The 15,413-nt window shown below is 42.2% G+C and overlaps 1 pseudogene; it reads left to right on the top strand.

Moving 5' to 3' along the window:
• Positions 1–204: 204 nt before the first annotated feature.
• On the top strand, positions 205–15,392 carry LOC128506938 (uncharacterized; annotated as a pseudogene).
• Positions 15,393–15,413: the final 21 nt, after the last annotated feature.

Raw genomic sequence — 15,413 nt, 5'->3', positions numbered from 1 at the left:
TCACTTCATTAACACAATGTATCAACGTTTTTTTAAACACTTAGATAATAAAAGCCCTATTCTAAAAAAATAAAACTGTGACATTTTGTCCTGCAGGTGGCAGTATTAGGCTTGCTGTCCAGTGAGCAGAAGGCACAGTTCATCTTGCAGCCAGATTCAGGAGTGTTGGGAAATGAGTCTGTGTTTAGAGAGGTGTTCAGCAATATGGTGGCATCTTTAGATCTAATCCAACTTGGCAGCTTCTTCACAGCCTTCAACCAGACTTCAAAACAAGTGAGGATGTCTGTAGTCCACATCCAGGACACATTTTCTTTTGGATGCCACACATTTATTTTGTGCACAAGAATTATTAAAGTCCACATGTGTTCAGGCTGTTTACCCATATTGCTGTGTGTTTACAGATGAACTCGAACATTTCTACAGCAATTTCCGAAATCATCCTTAATGTGACACTTTTGAATCTGGCACCAGACTTCCAAAGTTTCAGCCCAGAAGAATTTGCCCTGTGGTTCCAGACCTACCTTTCCTTCTTTCTTCCTGTGATTGGTCCAAACACCCTGTCAGTCATCCCCATGAACATCAGCGGTGACTCCTACAGAGAGATGTGAGCTCCTCCTCAACATGCACACACAGATCTATTCTATCTATTTTATTTGCAATTCATCATGATTTTTCTGTTGTTGTGTTCACAGAGTGATAGGACTTGATAATGTGTACAGTCACCTCACCAATACACAGTCCAACACTGTCTTCAATCACACACTAGACTATCTCCAGTACCAGTCGAGTCAAGGTGTGTGTGTGTGTGTGTGTGTGTGTGTGTGTATTTGTTTGTTTGTTTGTTTTAAGTATGCATGCTCCAGCTTGTGTATTTGCTGACTTCGGCTATTTCTGTGTGCGGGCAGTGATCAGGAGATGCAATTGAATGTCATGCATTCACTGGTCTGGTGTTATCAGTCTAAAGTCTTTGTAGACATTTATTTATTCATGCATTTATTTTATTTGTGGCATATTTTGCTTCGCAGGCCTGAGATATTACAGCAGTGGGAGCTTCTTCATGTTCCTGAACCAGTTCTTCCGCAGTTTTGGATTCCCTAACCTGAAGGATTTCCTGTCTCTGATCCCAGCTGATCGACAGGCAGAGGTATCTCTGATCTATCGTACCGGTCCGATTGGTTAATTGCTCAGTAAAAGTTTTACATTGCTGTCAGTAAGTTGCCCAAGTCCCCCTATGTAATGAGTGCATTGTCTCTGATCTGTGTCCTTAAGATTTTGGACTCCATCTCTGTGGAAGAACTCAGTGAGTTCTTGAACAGGCCAGATGCAGTCACTGATGGGGCTGAGCTCTGCACGCTCCTCAACAACTACAATATGACCAATCAGTACCTAGAAAGGGTATACCAGGCGTTATTTTATCCCCGTTTTAGTCCATGTGGATTTCCTGCCTTTATTTACTCTTGATTAACCGGATTGATGGCGCAATCCATGTTTCTCTCTACAGGAACCCGTTTTGTCCTCAGCTTTGGCCAGCCTCACGTTGGCCTGTGTCTGGCCTCAGGCTCTCAGGGCCTCTTCTCCAGCGGATGTAGAACAGTGGTTTGATTTCACACTGGTTAACTACCTTCCCTACCTCACCTTCCAACTCATCAGCTCCACCCAGCTCAGTGAGGCCTCCTGTCTATCATACAGGAAACTGTAAGTCTTTGTTGGATGTAGCATTACATAAGGATCTCAGCATCAACACTTCCCTCTGTCTGTTGGCTAAAATACTCTTGTAAAACCTGTATTAACGTGACCTCTGTTCATGTGTGTCTCATCAGGGTGTCTGTCCTCGGAAAAAACTACAACTTTTCTGCGACTAATTTTGCTCCAGCTGATGTGTACAGCTCTATAAGAGCATATCTGACCAACAATGGTAAGCATAATTAGAATAAGAATAATCTCTCTTTTGTTTCTCTGTACTGAATGGTACTGAACACTCATTTCTTATATTTGTGGGCCTCATAACTATAGCATAACTATGTGAATGTGTATGATGCAGATGGCAGGCCCCGCTGCTTTAACTCCTCAGATCCTCTTCTGAACTCCACTGCATGGTTTGCTGACAACATTGGATTCTTTATCACTTTCATCAGTCTCTCTGATCTGCATTCATTCCTATCAGGAAACATGGTAACATACACACACAACCTCACACACCCATACCTAGATATCTGTAGGTATTCATGTTGGACATTTAGACATTTATACAAGTGATTGCTTCGGATCATCTTCATATACGGTATCTGTAAACTGTATTAAACAACACACACCCATTTTGTGTGTGTTTGGTATTGTGTCCTTCAGACAAGTGTGTTGCTGGAGAACTCAGAAAATCTTCAGCTGTTCAACAACTCTGGAATATCAGCCATCGTCCTCGAATACTACACAACAGAGTTATACACCCAGAATCCTGACTTCAGCCCACTCCGGTAACACACTACACTCAACACTACACACCAAGCTACTTATTTGACTTGTTTCTCTGTGCTGGCATTTATGAAAGTTGGTTTGTGTTCTCATAGATTGCCAGCTGGACTGCTGTGTCATTCTCCATCGTCCATGTTTGATGATCTTGGAGATTCAGATGTCCAGACCATCCTGAGGAGCATCAACAACTACTGCACAGCAATTACTCCAGAGGTGATGAATCAATAAGACCCTGTCCGTTCACCAGTCAATTATTCCGTAGTAGCGTGACTGACCTATAATTCTCTTCTCCCTTCAGGTCACAGCTGTGCTGGTGGCAAAGGTCCCCAACATATCTGCGTCCACCATTCAATCTTTGGGCAGCCAGTGTGTGGGCCTGACTGTGGGCCAGATAAGCTCCGCCCCCTCCAATGCTATAATCAGCTCTCTGTCCACACTCAGTAACATCAGTGGCTGGGACCAGGGCCAAGTGAACGCCCTCATCCAGAGCATCATTAATGCAGGCTTTAATGTAAGTGTACACTGCACACCTGGCAGCAATGTCGATCTACGTTACTGAAAGCAAGACCATGTATATTTACAGCGATTTCCACCTGTACATAACACAATTCTCTTGCTGTTCAAACATTTACCATCTCCTCCCTTATTGCATTTAAAAACCAAAAAAGTAAGGCTCTGTTTTTGTTTTTGGTTTGCCTCACAGGTCAGCAGTGCCTCCTCTCTGGTGTCCCTGGGAACACTCATCAGTGGTGTTCCTTCTGCAACCATCTCCAACATCCCATTTTCTGAGATTCTGTCTCTATCCCAGAATCCAACATTCATCAATAACATTCTATCAGCTCCAACTGTTCTGCAAGAGACATTCGTCCAGAAGGTATGCGCTCTTTCTCTTTTCCTACTCACCATGGATGTTTTACAGACATCTTGAAGTCCTGTCCAAACTGCAGAGAGATGGGGAATCATGTAGAACTTAAACAGTCTGGGGAGACTATCAGAAAATGCCGACAATATTAAAGATTAATTAAATTTCCAGCAAATGTAGTTTTAGACAAGACTGAAAAAAATGTAAAGAAACTGAAATATTGAAAAAAAATTTAAAGGTCTTCGACACTGTCTTCCAGATAATCTCTGTAGACCAAACTGAAGCGATAGCGAATGTTCCAGGGGGACTGGTGATGTATATCCCACTTGTTCTACTGACATCTTTGAGCTCTAAAGACATTTCACTCATCAACACCCAGAGCTGGAGTCATAAACAGGTAACTGAACAGACCCACATTGCTGGAGACATGTCAATCCCTATAGAGTAACACAGTATGACTGTGATCACAGCTCTTACACATATCTGAAGTCCTGTCTAGTTTGGATGTCGGAGTATCGGTACACATCGGTAGAGATCTTTCTTTGATTATTTTTCTCCAGGCTGTGATGTTGTTTGGTGAAGTAACCAATGCCAGTGATAATCCAGAAGAGTGAGTTACAATCACACACACATACACACACACACACACACACACACACACACACACAAAGGTTTTCTCACTTAAATCACATGGTTAAATACCATTGGGTGAGCAAGGCAGATATTGCTTACTGCAAGTTTCTGATGCAGCGCAGTAAAATGTGTTTTCCTTCATCAGTGTGTGTATATCTGTGTGTGCATATGTGTGTTCCCCCCACAGTCTGTCAGTATCAGTACTACAAGGGTTCTCCTGTAGCACAGTCCAGACTCTTCCACTGCAGAAAACCCAAGACCTAGTGAGAGCCTGTAGACCACGTGCAGGCAGAGACAAGGTCCTCCTGAAAGAGGCTCAGGTACATACACTCATACACTGTATTTGTTTACATTCTGCACATGGTCTGGAACAGCGCAATAAGTTGAGACTTAAACCTTCGAGGCTACATGAGATCCCGCACAAACTCGTTGTGTTCTGTGTTTCAGCTGGTCTGCATGTACAACTTTGTAAAAGATGATCCATCTTTTAGCTTTACTGATGTCCCCTCTGATTTGCTTCTGTACTACAGGTATGTAAGACAGTCACATACACATGTAGCAGGTCGTTAATGCGTACTGTATATATTGAATAACGTACTGTATAAGGGAAGAAGACAGATTTACTTCTTTTGATTACTCCTTTGTGCACCAAAACGCACACTTCCCCTGCATTCAAACGTAAACATTTCAAGCATCAGAGAATATGGTCATATCTTCTCTCTAATGCGTGTCTTTGTTTTGTAGCTATGAGAATATACAGAAGGAGAACTGCCAGTCATATTTCACTGCCCTGGGCCGTGCAGATTTTTCCATTCTTTCCTCTGTCCTTGACAAACAGACCATCCTGTTCAACGCTGCAAAGGACTGCCTGGTAAAAGATACACAGTAACATGTTCATAGACCAACACACTCAATATTAACACATTATTGTTATGTCAAGAAGACAAACTGGATAGGAACTCCACTGCCATCTCTCCTTAACATATCCATGCTTCACTGGTATGTCACCTGGATCAGCCAACAATTAACAACAACTTTCCATTCTCCATCCTATTTCCAGCTGTTCTCACTTCATCATTACTAATGCCCTGAATTTCCAACCCCGCTTCATCCACCCTTCTCTCTCTGGGGCATCCAACACACTCTCGTTTTTACTTCCTCAATTTTTTTTTTGCAGAGCTCAGTTCATCTGGCCAATCAGTAGAAATTCTAGCTTACTTCTTATTCCTGTTTGTCGAACCGCTTCCACATCTGAGGCATCTGTCTCACGTCTTCTCTGAATTTTACACAACAGTCTTCTTCTTTTGGCTTCCACCATTATAATCTATCTTTCCCTTATGGTTTGTAAATCTGTAGGATATATCTGGTGTGAGTCTGACCAGGGATCAGGTGGCGATGCTGGGGAATATGGCTTGCACACTGGACGCCTCCTACATCCAGAACTCTGACCCTCTCATTTTGGAGAACCTAAAGAACTGTGGAGATCTATCTGACTCCCAGATAACTGCTGTACTGTCACTGCTCCTCAGTGGAAACACTGCTTATGGGTAAGACAGAGCTTGAAGAAAACAACTTTTCTGAACCTTCGTTACAATACATTTTTTAAATGAATTATTTTTGTATTATACTGTACATGAATAAGATCTCACAAACATTGATATTTTAATCAGCAATCCGTCAACGTGGAACGAGCAGACAGTGCATCAACTTGGCATCCTGGCTGTCTACTTCACATCAGACCTCTGCGACAAACTTAGCTTTGTATGTAAACATGTTCAGTTTTCATTTGGTGAAAAATGCTTCATTTGTTTATGGAATGTTAGATAAGTTTTACTCATTTACCCTACTGTCTGTGCTTATTGTTGCAGAATGTAAAGAGGGAGATCCTGTCAGTCCTGAGAGAGCAGAAGATCCCGATCAAGATCCTAAGGACATTCTTTACGAAATGCAACTCAGAAGATGCAACAGGTAACAGTATTCACAGTGTAAAGCACACTGAGATAGAGAGATATAGTTTCAGATTCTCTCCGTCCGTGACTGACTTCCTGTTCTGTGTGTAACAGTGAGCGACATCTCAGCGGTGACGATTTCAGATCCGTCGTTCCCTTTCGGCTTTAATTCCACCCAGTTTGATCTGTATCTGGACATCTCCGTCCTGCAGTACAACCTGGCAGCCATCACTGAGAAAGTGGTGGACATCAGCCTCCAGACTGTCATTCTGAAAAAGTTAAACCAGGTCAGCAGCACTGAATGCTGGAGTCTTTCACACTACAGGAAACAAGAGATTGTTTGTGTCATTTCAGTTATAGGATTCTGACCTTCCTGACAGAGTTGGGTTAAATGTGATATTGGGAGCTTGTTTGTTGTCCAAGTGTACTTCTGCCAAAACTGGGTTGTTTTGCATTGAGAGTTGAAATTTTGTCTTTGCGTGTATGTTGCATTTCCCCAATTTGGATAGTGTGTGTTAATTGCTGATTTTGTGTCCATATGTAGATTTACCCATCAGGCCTTGATGATGGTGTGCTGCAGCTTCTGGGCTCCACTTCTCGTGTGGCCACTACAGATGACATCAGCAAGTGGAACATTAACATGATTGACACACTCTACTCTTTAATGGACCCGAACAATGGACCCTGGGACCCACACATGGTAAAGTGTGTGTGTGTGTGTGTGTGTGTGTGTGTGTGTGTGTGTGTGTGTGTGTGTGTGTGAGAGAGAGAGAGAGAGGATCTGTGATCCTACAGATCCTCATTTTCAGTGCTCAGACACTGATGTGCTTGCTACAAGAATAATGTTTGTGTGTTTTGTAGAGTCAAGCACTGATTATGAGGTATTTGAGCACGGAGGATCACTATCTGGAAAGTGCGGAAATTAACGCAATCGGTTCCAACATCTGTACTTTAAACGTCAGTGTACTGCAAACCATCACTGCTGAGAGCCTAAAGTAAGTACACCCTCGTAGGCACACCCTTCCATAAACATTGATGAACAAATGAAAGAAATTTAAGAATAAAATGAGTACAGTAGTTTTCACCTAGATTTTTTCATTATGCAGGACGGTCCTGTCTCCAGATCTGTCGTCATGTTCCATTGAACAAAAATCTGTTCTGTACATCATCGCCAACTCTTCATTCAGCAATGAACACAGCAATACCCTGACATTCTACCAACTCATAAGACCTTACTTGGGTAAAGCACACATCCACATTACAGACAGTATTACAGACAAGCAAAGACATAAATTATTATTATTTTTTTTTAAACAGCAGTATTGGAAATGAATTTAAAGAATTCACATGAATGCACACACACACACAAAGAACTGGATTCTTTAAGAATTTTTTCTATCTATGTGTGTGTAGGTGGAGCTCCTCTGGAGGATATACAAGCTCTTTCTACCCAGAATATCATCATGGACATCACCACATTTATCAGTCTAAACCCTGCTGTTCTCATGGTATAAAACATAAAATGAACAGAGGTTTGAGTTATTATACAGAGGTATCTTGGCATATACTGTAAATTTTATACATTCTGGAGGCGAGTTCTTAAGGTAAAATTAAGTATTTTCCCATTGATCCATTCCAGCCACCAAAAATGTACCAATATTACCAATTTCCAACACTATGGTCATATTTTTGCATCTAAAAACAAGCAGAAAATTTAAAAAAGACATTGAAATAAAACCAAATATGAAATGAATAGACAATAAATCTCAGTTACTCTTAATTTTGTAATTTCTTTTGGCACCAGCTGCTTCAAAAGCAAAACTAAAAGTGGTTCCCTTTTCTTCTTACTGCCATGCCTGCTAACATTCTTCGGGAGCGTGGTGCTATGTATTTATTAAATCCTGCACAAAATGCAATAAACCAACAAAAAAAAAATGTGTGAACTTGCTTCACTTGGTTTTCCACTGATGCAAACAAGTTTGGAACGGCTCTCCGAAGTGCGCACAATGTAGCAGGCCCCCGATTCAGCTCGGTTCGGCTCGGTTCGGTCTCTCTTATGCCGAAAATGCTTGTTGTGCCGAGGCAAATTTCCTGCAAAAGTTTAGTTCTTAGGGCGAAAATACATGAGGCGGGGTGTTCGTATGCTAAGATACCACTGTATAAAGAAAGACTGTGGAGTAACTTGATGTTGAACTGTTTTTGTGTGTGCCAGATGCTGAATGTGAGCACAGTAAGGGGTCTAATGGGGGTAAACATTGCGGAACTGCAGCTGTTTGAGAACTCATCAGTGGTTCAGTCCTGGGTGTCACAACAGAACCAGTCTGATCTGAATACACTGAATCTTGGCATCATCAACCACAACCCTTGTTTTGGTGTAGACAGGTGGGCAGTTTTACAGTATCAAGTGAAAAAGAATAAACTTTGTAGAAAATGTTTAAGTACAGTAGGTATGTACTATAATTCTTTTTCTCCACCCAGTCAACAACTTCATGGCGAGATTGCATCCGGAAATGTTTCTGCAGTGCTGTGCAATTTCAGCATTCCTGACTATGCCTGCTCATCAGTGAGTTCTCTAACAATAGAAATCACCTCTGCTCACGCTCAGTCCTGTTGTGTACGAAAGAAATTTTCTGTTTCCTTTCTTTCAAGGCTGTTGTTCTAACCTCTGATGATCTGGCCACACTGCTCACATGTGAACTATCAAGCAGCGTGATCTACTCCAAAGAAGCTTGGAGACGTTTCTTCCAGAATTTTGCTGGACCTTTGGATGAAGCATTGGACAGGTTTTCCATCATGGTATGACCATGTTATCAGTGCTGTGGTCAAAATGTACATTTGTGTCAAACAGTGCACTGAAGTTTATTCTCTTCCCTGTAGAACATCAGCAGCATTCAGTCTGACCCAAATATACTTGATGCCATCGGGGAGGTGATAATCAGTAACTTCAACACAGAACAGCTGATGAATGTCACATTTATCAGCAAGTGGTTCCAGGTCAGGCTAAGACCATTTTTGTCATCAGTGTCCACACACTTTCTCTCCAGCCTCAGTTCCAAGAACTTCAACTGCAAGAGCTACCAAGTTGTGTAAGGATGGACAGGGGAATTTCAGACTGCCACATGTGTACTTTAGGCCATGAATATGAAGTAATTCATGACAAAACCTGTTTTGTTTTCCTAAAACCTAGGGTGGAAGCTCTCAGTAGTCTAGAACCTCTCATGAATGAGGATCAGAAGCATTCAGTCTTCACAACCTTGATCTTTCCCTTTCTGTCAAGAGTTGACCTGCCAGGTACGTAGGCTACTTTAAAGTGCCCTTAAAAAGAAAGGTGACAGTCCCAACCATGGTTAAATTAAGATAATTGACTACCTAAAGAAAATGCCCCAAGATCCATTAAGGAATGTTTTGATGAATGTATCTAATGGTCTCTGATCATTTTAGATCCTGGCTGTGTTTCCGACACTTCTGGCAGCAATGACTGGCTTAAAAATAACCTGAGGATTTTCTCCGTTTATGCCTCCTTGGAGGATCTCAGAATTCTGAACGCGAATTTCTCCAGCGTGAGTAACATCACAGTTGCAGTAACTGCTCGTTTCTCTTGAGGTCGCAGTTCAATTCAATTCAAATCAATTTTATTTGTATAGCACTTTCAACAATTGTCATTGTCGCAAAGCAGCTTGACACAATCAAAGGAATTATTAAATTCTGTATGGAATGTAAGTGTGCATGAATCAAGATGAGCAGATTGTCCCTGGTAAGCAAGCCGCGGGCGACAGTGGCAAGGAAAAATCTCCCTGAGATGGTAAAAGGAAGAAACCTTGAGAGGAACCAGACTCAACAGGGAACCCATCCTCATTTGGGTGAAACAGAAAGCAGGAAGTGATCTGCATTTATACATTGTGTTAGATGGCAGGCAGTTCAGCTATAACAGTTGATGTTAATTGATGTAAATATGGAGTCCAGGTAGTTATTAGAGACAATTGCAATCTTGAACTATCGAGCAACCGCAGCCAAGTCAAGTCCTCAGAGAAACAGCTGTCAACAGCAGTTGAGACCAGAACCGTCTTTATGGTAGAGTAAAACCATCCCCAGACACCGGACGCTTTCCAAAGAGACACACAGGGCATCCATGCGACGAGATCTCCAACCAGAAGTGGGGCACCAGGATGGGTCAGACAGGTCCGAAGGGCAGAGGGAGTCTGGAACACTGGCAGTTTAGGAACGACATGTGTAGCTTAACAGAGAGAGGAAAGAGAGAGAGGGGGAGAGAGAGAAGAGAGAGAGGGGGGAAGAGAACAAAAGAGGGGAGAGCAGAAGAGGAGAGAGAACAGTTAGGTATGGTCGCAGTCACATAATGTATAATTCGATTGTATATTTAGTGTAGAGTGCAAGCAGAGACTCCGGCAGGACTAACTATAACAGGATAACTAAAAGGGAGAGCCAGAAGGAAACACAGACATGAGGGCTCCCTGAGATGTAAAGGAAACAATCATTCTGGCTGAATGCGGTCCTGTGACTAGAACTTCTGTCTTATCAGGATTAAGCAGAAAGACATTAATTAGCATCCAATCTCTTATGTCCTGAGCACACATTGCACAAATTTAGTAAGCTGATTTTTCTCATCTGGTTTTGCTGAGACAAATAACTGTGTGTCGTCAGCCTAACAATGAAAACTAATACCATGTTTACGGATTATGTTGCAAGAGGAAGCATGTATAGGGAAAAAAGCAGTGGGCCTAAAACCGAACCTTGTGGAACATCAAATTCCACTTGAGAGCAAGCAGAATAATCACCATTTAAGTTTACATACTGATAACAATTGGTCAAATAGGATCTGAGCCAGGAGAGGGCTGTACTCTTAATTCCTACTACATTTTCCAATCTGTGAAGAAGAATCCCATGATCAATGGTGTCAAACGCTGCACTGAGGTCGAGTAAAACAAGCATAGTTACACAACCCTGATCAGAGGCCAATAGGAGGTCATTTACTACTTTAACGAGTGCTGCTTCTATGCTGTGATGAGGCCTAAATCCTGACTGATAAGCAGTTGAGTATAGTAGTAAAAGATGGTCTCTGGATTTTGTTTGGGAGAATCGCTGCATCACTGTCCCTTTGCTTTCCATGTTTGTTTTCATCCTTCACACTCTTCTGCCATCGGAAAAAAGTTACCGAAGCATTCGGGTACACACGTCCAGGCTGTACGTCCGCCTCAGATCAACTCAACTACCTTAAAACATTGGGACTGGACTGATTAATCAACACAACCGCAAACGGATTGATCAACCAAACTATTGTACACACCAACTTGTAAATGTGCTTTTGCACAATATTCATTACTTGATCTTTTTTGCACTAACTATTTTATTCCTTGCTGCTACTTACGGAACGTTTACTTTTTACCGTTTCTCCTCGCACTACCTCAACTCATTACCTCAACACCACAGAGTATTGCAATGTCATGTTTGTCGCACTGGCACTTTGTCGCTCCTGTTTGCACATTTGCACGTGCACTTTATGTTGTCTCTTCTTTGTAAAAATTAGATAGTTCCCAGCTAGTCAGCTAAATAGGTCTCTTAGTTAGCTAGTTAGTTTTCCTGTTAATTTATGTTGTAAATTTATGTTGAATGTAGGACCTTGGTCCTGGACAAATGTTGTTTCGTTTCACTGTGTACTAACTTTATATGGTTGAAGTGACAATAAAGCCGACTTGACTTGACTTGACTTGACTTGACCTGGTGTGAAAAGAATGTGTGACATGCATATTTTGTCCTGCAGGTGGCAGTATTAGGCTTGCTGTCCAGTGAGCAGAAGGCACAGTTCATCTTGCAGCCAGATTCAGGAGTGTTGGGAAATGAGTCTGTGTTTAGAGAGGTGTTCAGCAATATGGTGGCATCTTTAGATCTAATCCAACTTGGCAGCTTCTTCACAGCCTTCAACCAGACTTCAAAACAAGTGAGGATGTCTGTAGTCCACATCCAGGACACATTTTCTTTTGGATGCCACACATTTATTTTGTGCACAAGAATTATTAAAGTCCACATGTGTTCAGGCTGTTTACCCATATTGCTGTGTGTTTACAGATGAACTCGAGCATTTCTACAGCAATTTCCGAAATCATCCTTAATGTGACACTTTTGAATCTGGCACCAGACTTCCAAAGTTTCAGCCCAGAAGAATTTGCCCTGTGGTTCCAGACCTACCTTTCCTTCTTCCTTCCTGTGATTGGTCCAAACACCCTGTCAGTCATCCCCATGAACATCAGCGGTGACTCCTACAGAGAGATGTGAGCTCCTCCTCAACATGCACACACAGATCTATTCTATGTATTTTATTTGCAATTCATCATGATTTTTTTGTTGTTGTTTTCACAGAGTGATAGGACTTGATAATGTGTACAGTCACCTCACCAATACACAGTCCAACACTGTCTTCAATCACACACTAGACTATCTCCAGTACCAGTCGAGTCAAGGTGTGTGTGTGTGTGTGTGTGTGTGTGTGTGTGTGTGTGTGTGTGTGTGTGTGTGTTTGTTTGTTTGTTTTAAGTATGCATGCTCCAGCTTGTGTATTTGCTGACTTCGGCTATTTCTGTGTGCGGGCAGTGATCAGGAGATGCAATTGAATGTCATGCATTCACTGGTCTGGTGTTATCAGTCTAAAGTCTTTGTAGACATTTATTTATTCATGCATTTATTTTATTTGTGGCATATTTTGCTTCGCAGGCCTGAGATATTACAGCAGTGGGAGCTTCTTCATGTTCCTGAACCAGTTCTTTCGCAGTTTTGGATTCCCTAACCTGAAGGATTTCCTGTCTCTGATCCCAGCTGATCGACAGGCAGAGGTATCTCTGATCTATCGTACCGGTCCGATTGGTTAATTGCTTAGTAAAAGTTTTACGTTGCTGTCAGTAAGTTGCCCAATTCCCCCTATGTAATGAGTGCATTGTCTCTGATCTGTGTCCTTAAGATTTTGGACTCCATCTCTGTGGAAGAACTCAGTGAGTTCTTGAACAGGCCAGATGCAGTCACTGATGGGGCTGAGCTCTGCACGCTCCTCAACAACTACAATATGACCAATCAGTACCTAGAAAGGGTATACCAGGGGTTATTTTATCCCCGTTTTAGTCCATGTGGATTTCCTGCCTTTATTTACTCTTGATTGACCTGATTGATGGAGCAATCCATGTTTCTCTCTACAGGAACCCGTTTTGTCCTCAGCTTTGGCCAGCCTCACGTTGGCCTGTGTCTGGCCTCAGGCTCTCAGGGCCTCTTCTCCAGCGGATGTAGAACAGTGGTTTGATGTCACACTGGTTAACTACCTTCCCTACCTCACCTTCCAACTCATCAGCTCCACCCAGCTCAGTGAGGCCTCCTGTCTATCATACAGGAAACTGTAAGTCTTTGTTGGATGTAGCATTACATAAGGATCTCAGCATCAACACTTCCCTCTGTCTGTTGGCTAAAATACTCTTGTAAAACCTGTATTAACGTGACCTCTGTTCATGTGTGTCTCATCAGGGTGTCTGTCCTCGGAAAAAACTACAACTTTTCTGCGACTAATTTTGCTCCAGCTGATGTGTACAGCTCTATAAGAGCATATCTGACCAACAATGGTAAGCATAATTAGAATAAGAATAATCTCTCTTTTGTCTCTCTGTACTGAATGGTACTGAACACTCATTTCTTATATTTGTGGGCCTCATAACTATAGCATAACTATGTGAATGTGTATGATGCAGATGGCAGGCCCCGCTGCTTTAACTCCTCAGATCCTCTTCTGAACTCCACTGCATGGTTTGCTGACAACATTGGATTCTTTATCACTTTCATCAGTCTCTCTGATCTGCATTCATTCCTATCAGGAAACATGGTAACATACACACACACAACCTCACACACCCATACCTAGATATCTGTAGGTATTCATGTTGGACATTTAGACATTTATACAAGTGATTGCTTCGGATCATCTTCATATACGGTATCTGTAAACTGTATTAAACAACACACACCCATTTTGTGTGTGTTTGGTATTGTGTCCTTCAGACAAGTGTGTTGCTGGAGAACTCAGAAAATCTTCAGCTGTTCAACAACTCTGGAATATCAGCCATCGTCCTCGAATACTACACAACAGAGTTATACACCCAGAATCCTGACTTCAGCCCACTCAGGTAACACACTACACTCAACACCACACACCAAGCTACTTATTTGATTTGTTTCTCTGTGCTGGCATTTATGAAAGTTGGTTTGTGTTCTCATAGATTGCCAGCTGGACTGCTGTGTCATTCTCCATCGTCCATGTTTGATGATCTTGGAGATTCAGATGTCCAGACCATCCTGAGGAGCATCAACAACTACTGCACAGCAATTACTCCAGAGGTGATGAATCAATAAGACCCTGTCCGTTCACCAGTCAATTATTCCGTAGTAGCGTGACTGACCTATAATTCTCTTCTCCCTTCAGGTCACAGCTGTGCTGGTGGCAAAGGTCCCCAACATATCTGCGTCCACCATTCAATCTTTGGGCAGCCAGTGTGTGGGCCTGACTGTGGGCCAGATAAGCTCCGCCCCCTCCAATGCTATAATCAGCTCTCTATCCACACTCAGTAACATCAGTGGCTGGGACCAGGGCCAAGTGAACGCCCTCATCCAGAGCATCATTAATGCAGGCTTTAATGTAAGTGTACACTGCACACCTGGCAGCAATGTCGATCTACGTTACTGAAAGCAAGACCATGTATATTTACAGCGATTTCCACCTGTACATAACACAATTCTCTTGCTGTTCAAACATTTACCATCTCCTCCCTTATTGCATTTAAAAACCAAAAAAGTAAGGCTCTGTTTTTGTTTTTGGTTTGCCTCACAGGTCAGCAGTGCCTCCTCTCTGGTGTCCCTGGGAACACTCATCAGTGGTGTTCCTTCTGCAACCATCTCCAACATCCCATATTCTGAGATTCTGTCTCTATCCCAGAATCCAACATTCATCAATAACATTCTATCAGCTCCAACTGTTCTGCAAGAGACATTCGTCCAGAAGGTATGCGCTCTTTCTCTTTTCCTATTCACCATGGATGTTTTACAGACATCTTGAAGTCCTGTCCAAACTGCAGAGAGATGGGGAAGCATGTAGAACTTAAACAGTCTGGGGAGACTATCAGAAAATGCCGACAATATTAAAGATTAATTCAATTTCCAGCAAATGTAGTTTTAGACAAGACTGAAAAAAATTTAAAGAAACTGAAATATTGAAAAAAAATGTAAAGGTCTTCGACACTGTCTTCCAGATAATCTCTGTAGACCAAACTGAAGCGATAGCGAATGTTCCAGGGGGACTGGTGATGTATATCCCACTTGTTCTACTGACATCTCTGAGCTCTGAAGACATTTCACTCATCAACACCCAGAGCTGGAGTCATAAACAGGTAACTGAACAGACCCACATTGCTGGAGACATGTCAATCCCTATAGAGTAACACAGTATGACTGTGATCACA

Source organism: Clarias gariepinus, chromosome 18, assembly GCF_024256425.1.
Source record: "Clarias gariepinus isolate MV-2021 ecotype Netherlands chromosome 18, CGAR_prim_01v2, whole genome shotgun sequence".
NCBI classification, from domain to species: Eukaryota; Metazoa; Chordata; class Actinopteri; order Siluriformes; family Clariidae; genus Clarias; species Clarias gariepinus.
Note: the sequence above shows the minus strand (reverse complement) of the source record. Positions and strands in the feature narration are given on the sequence as shown.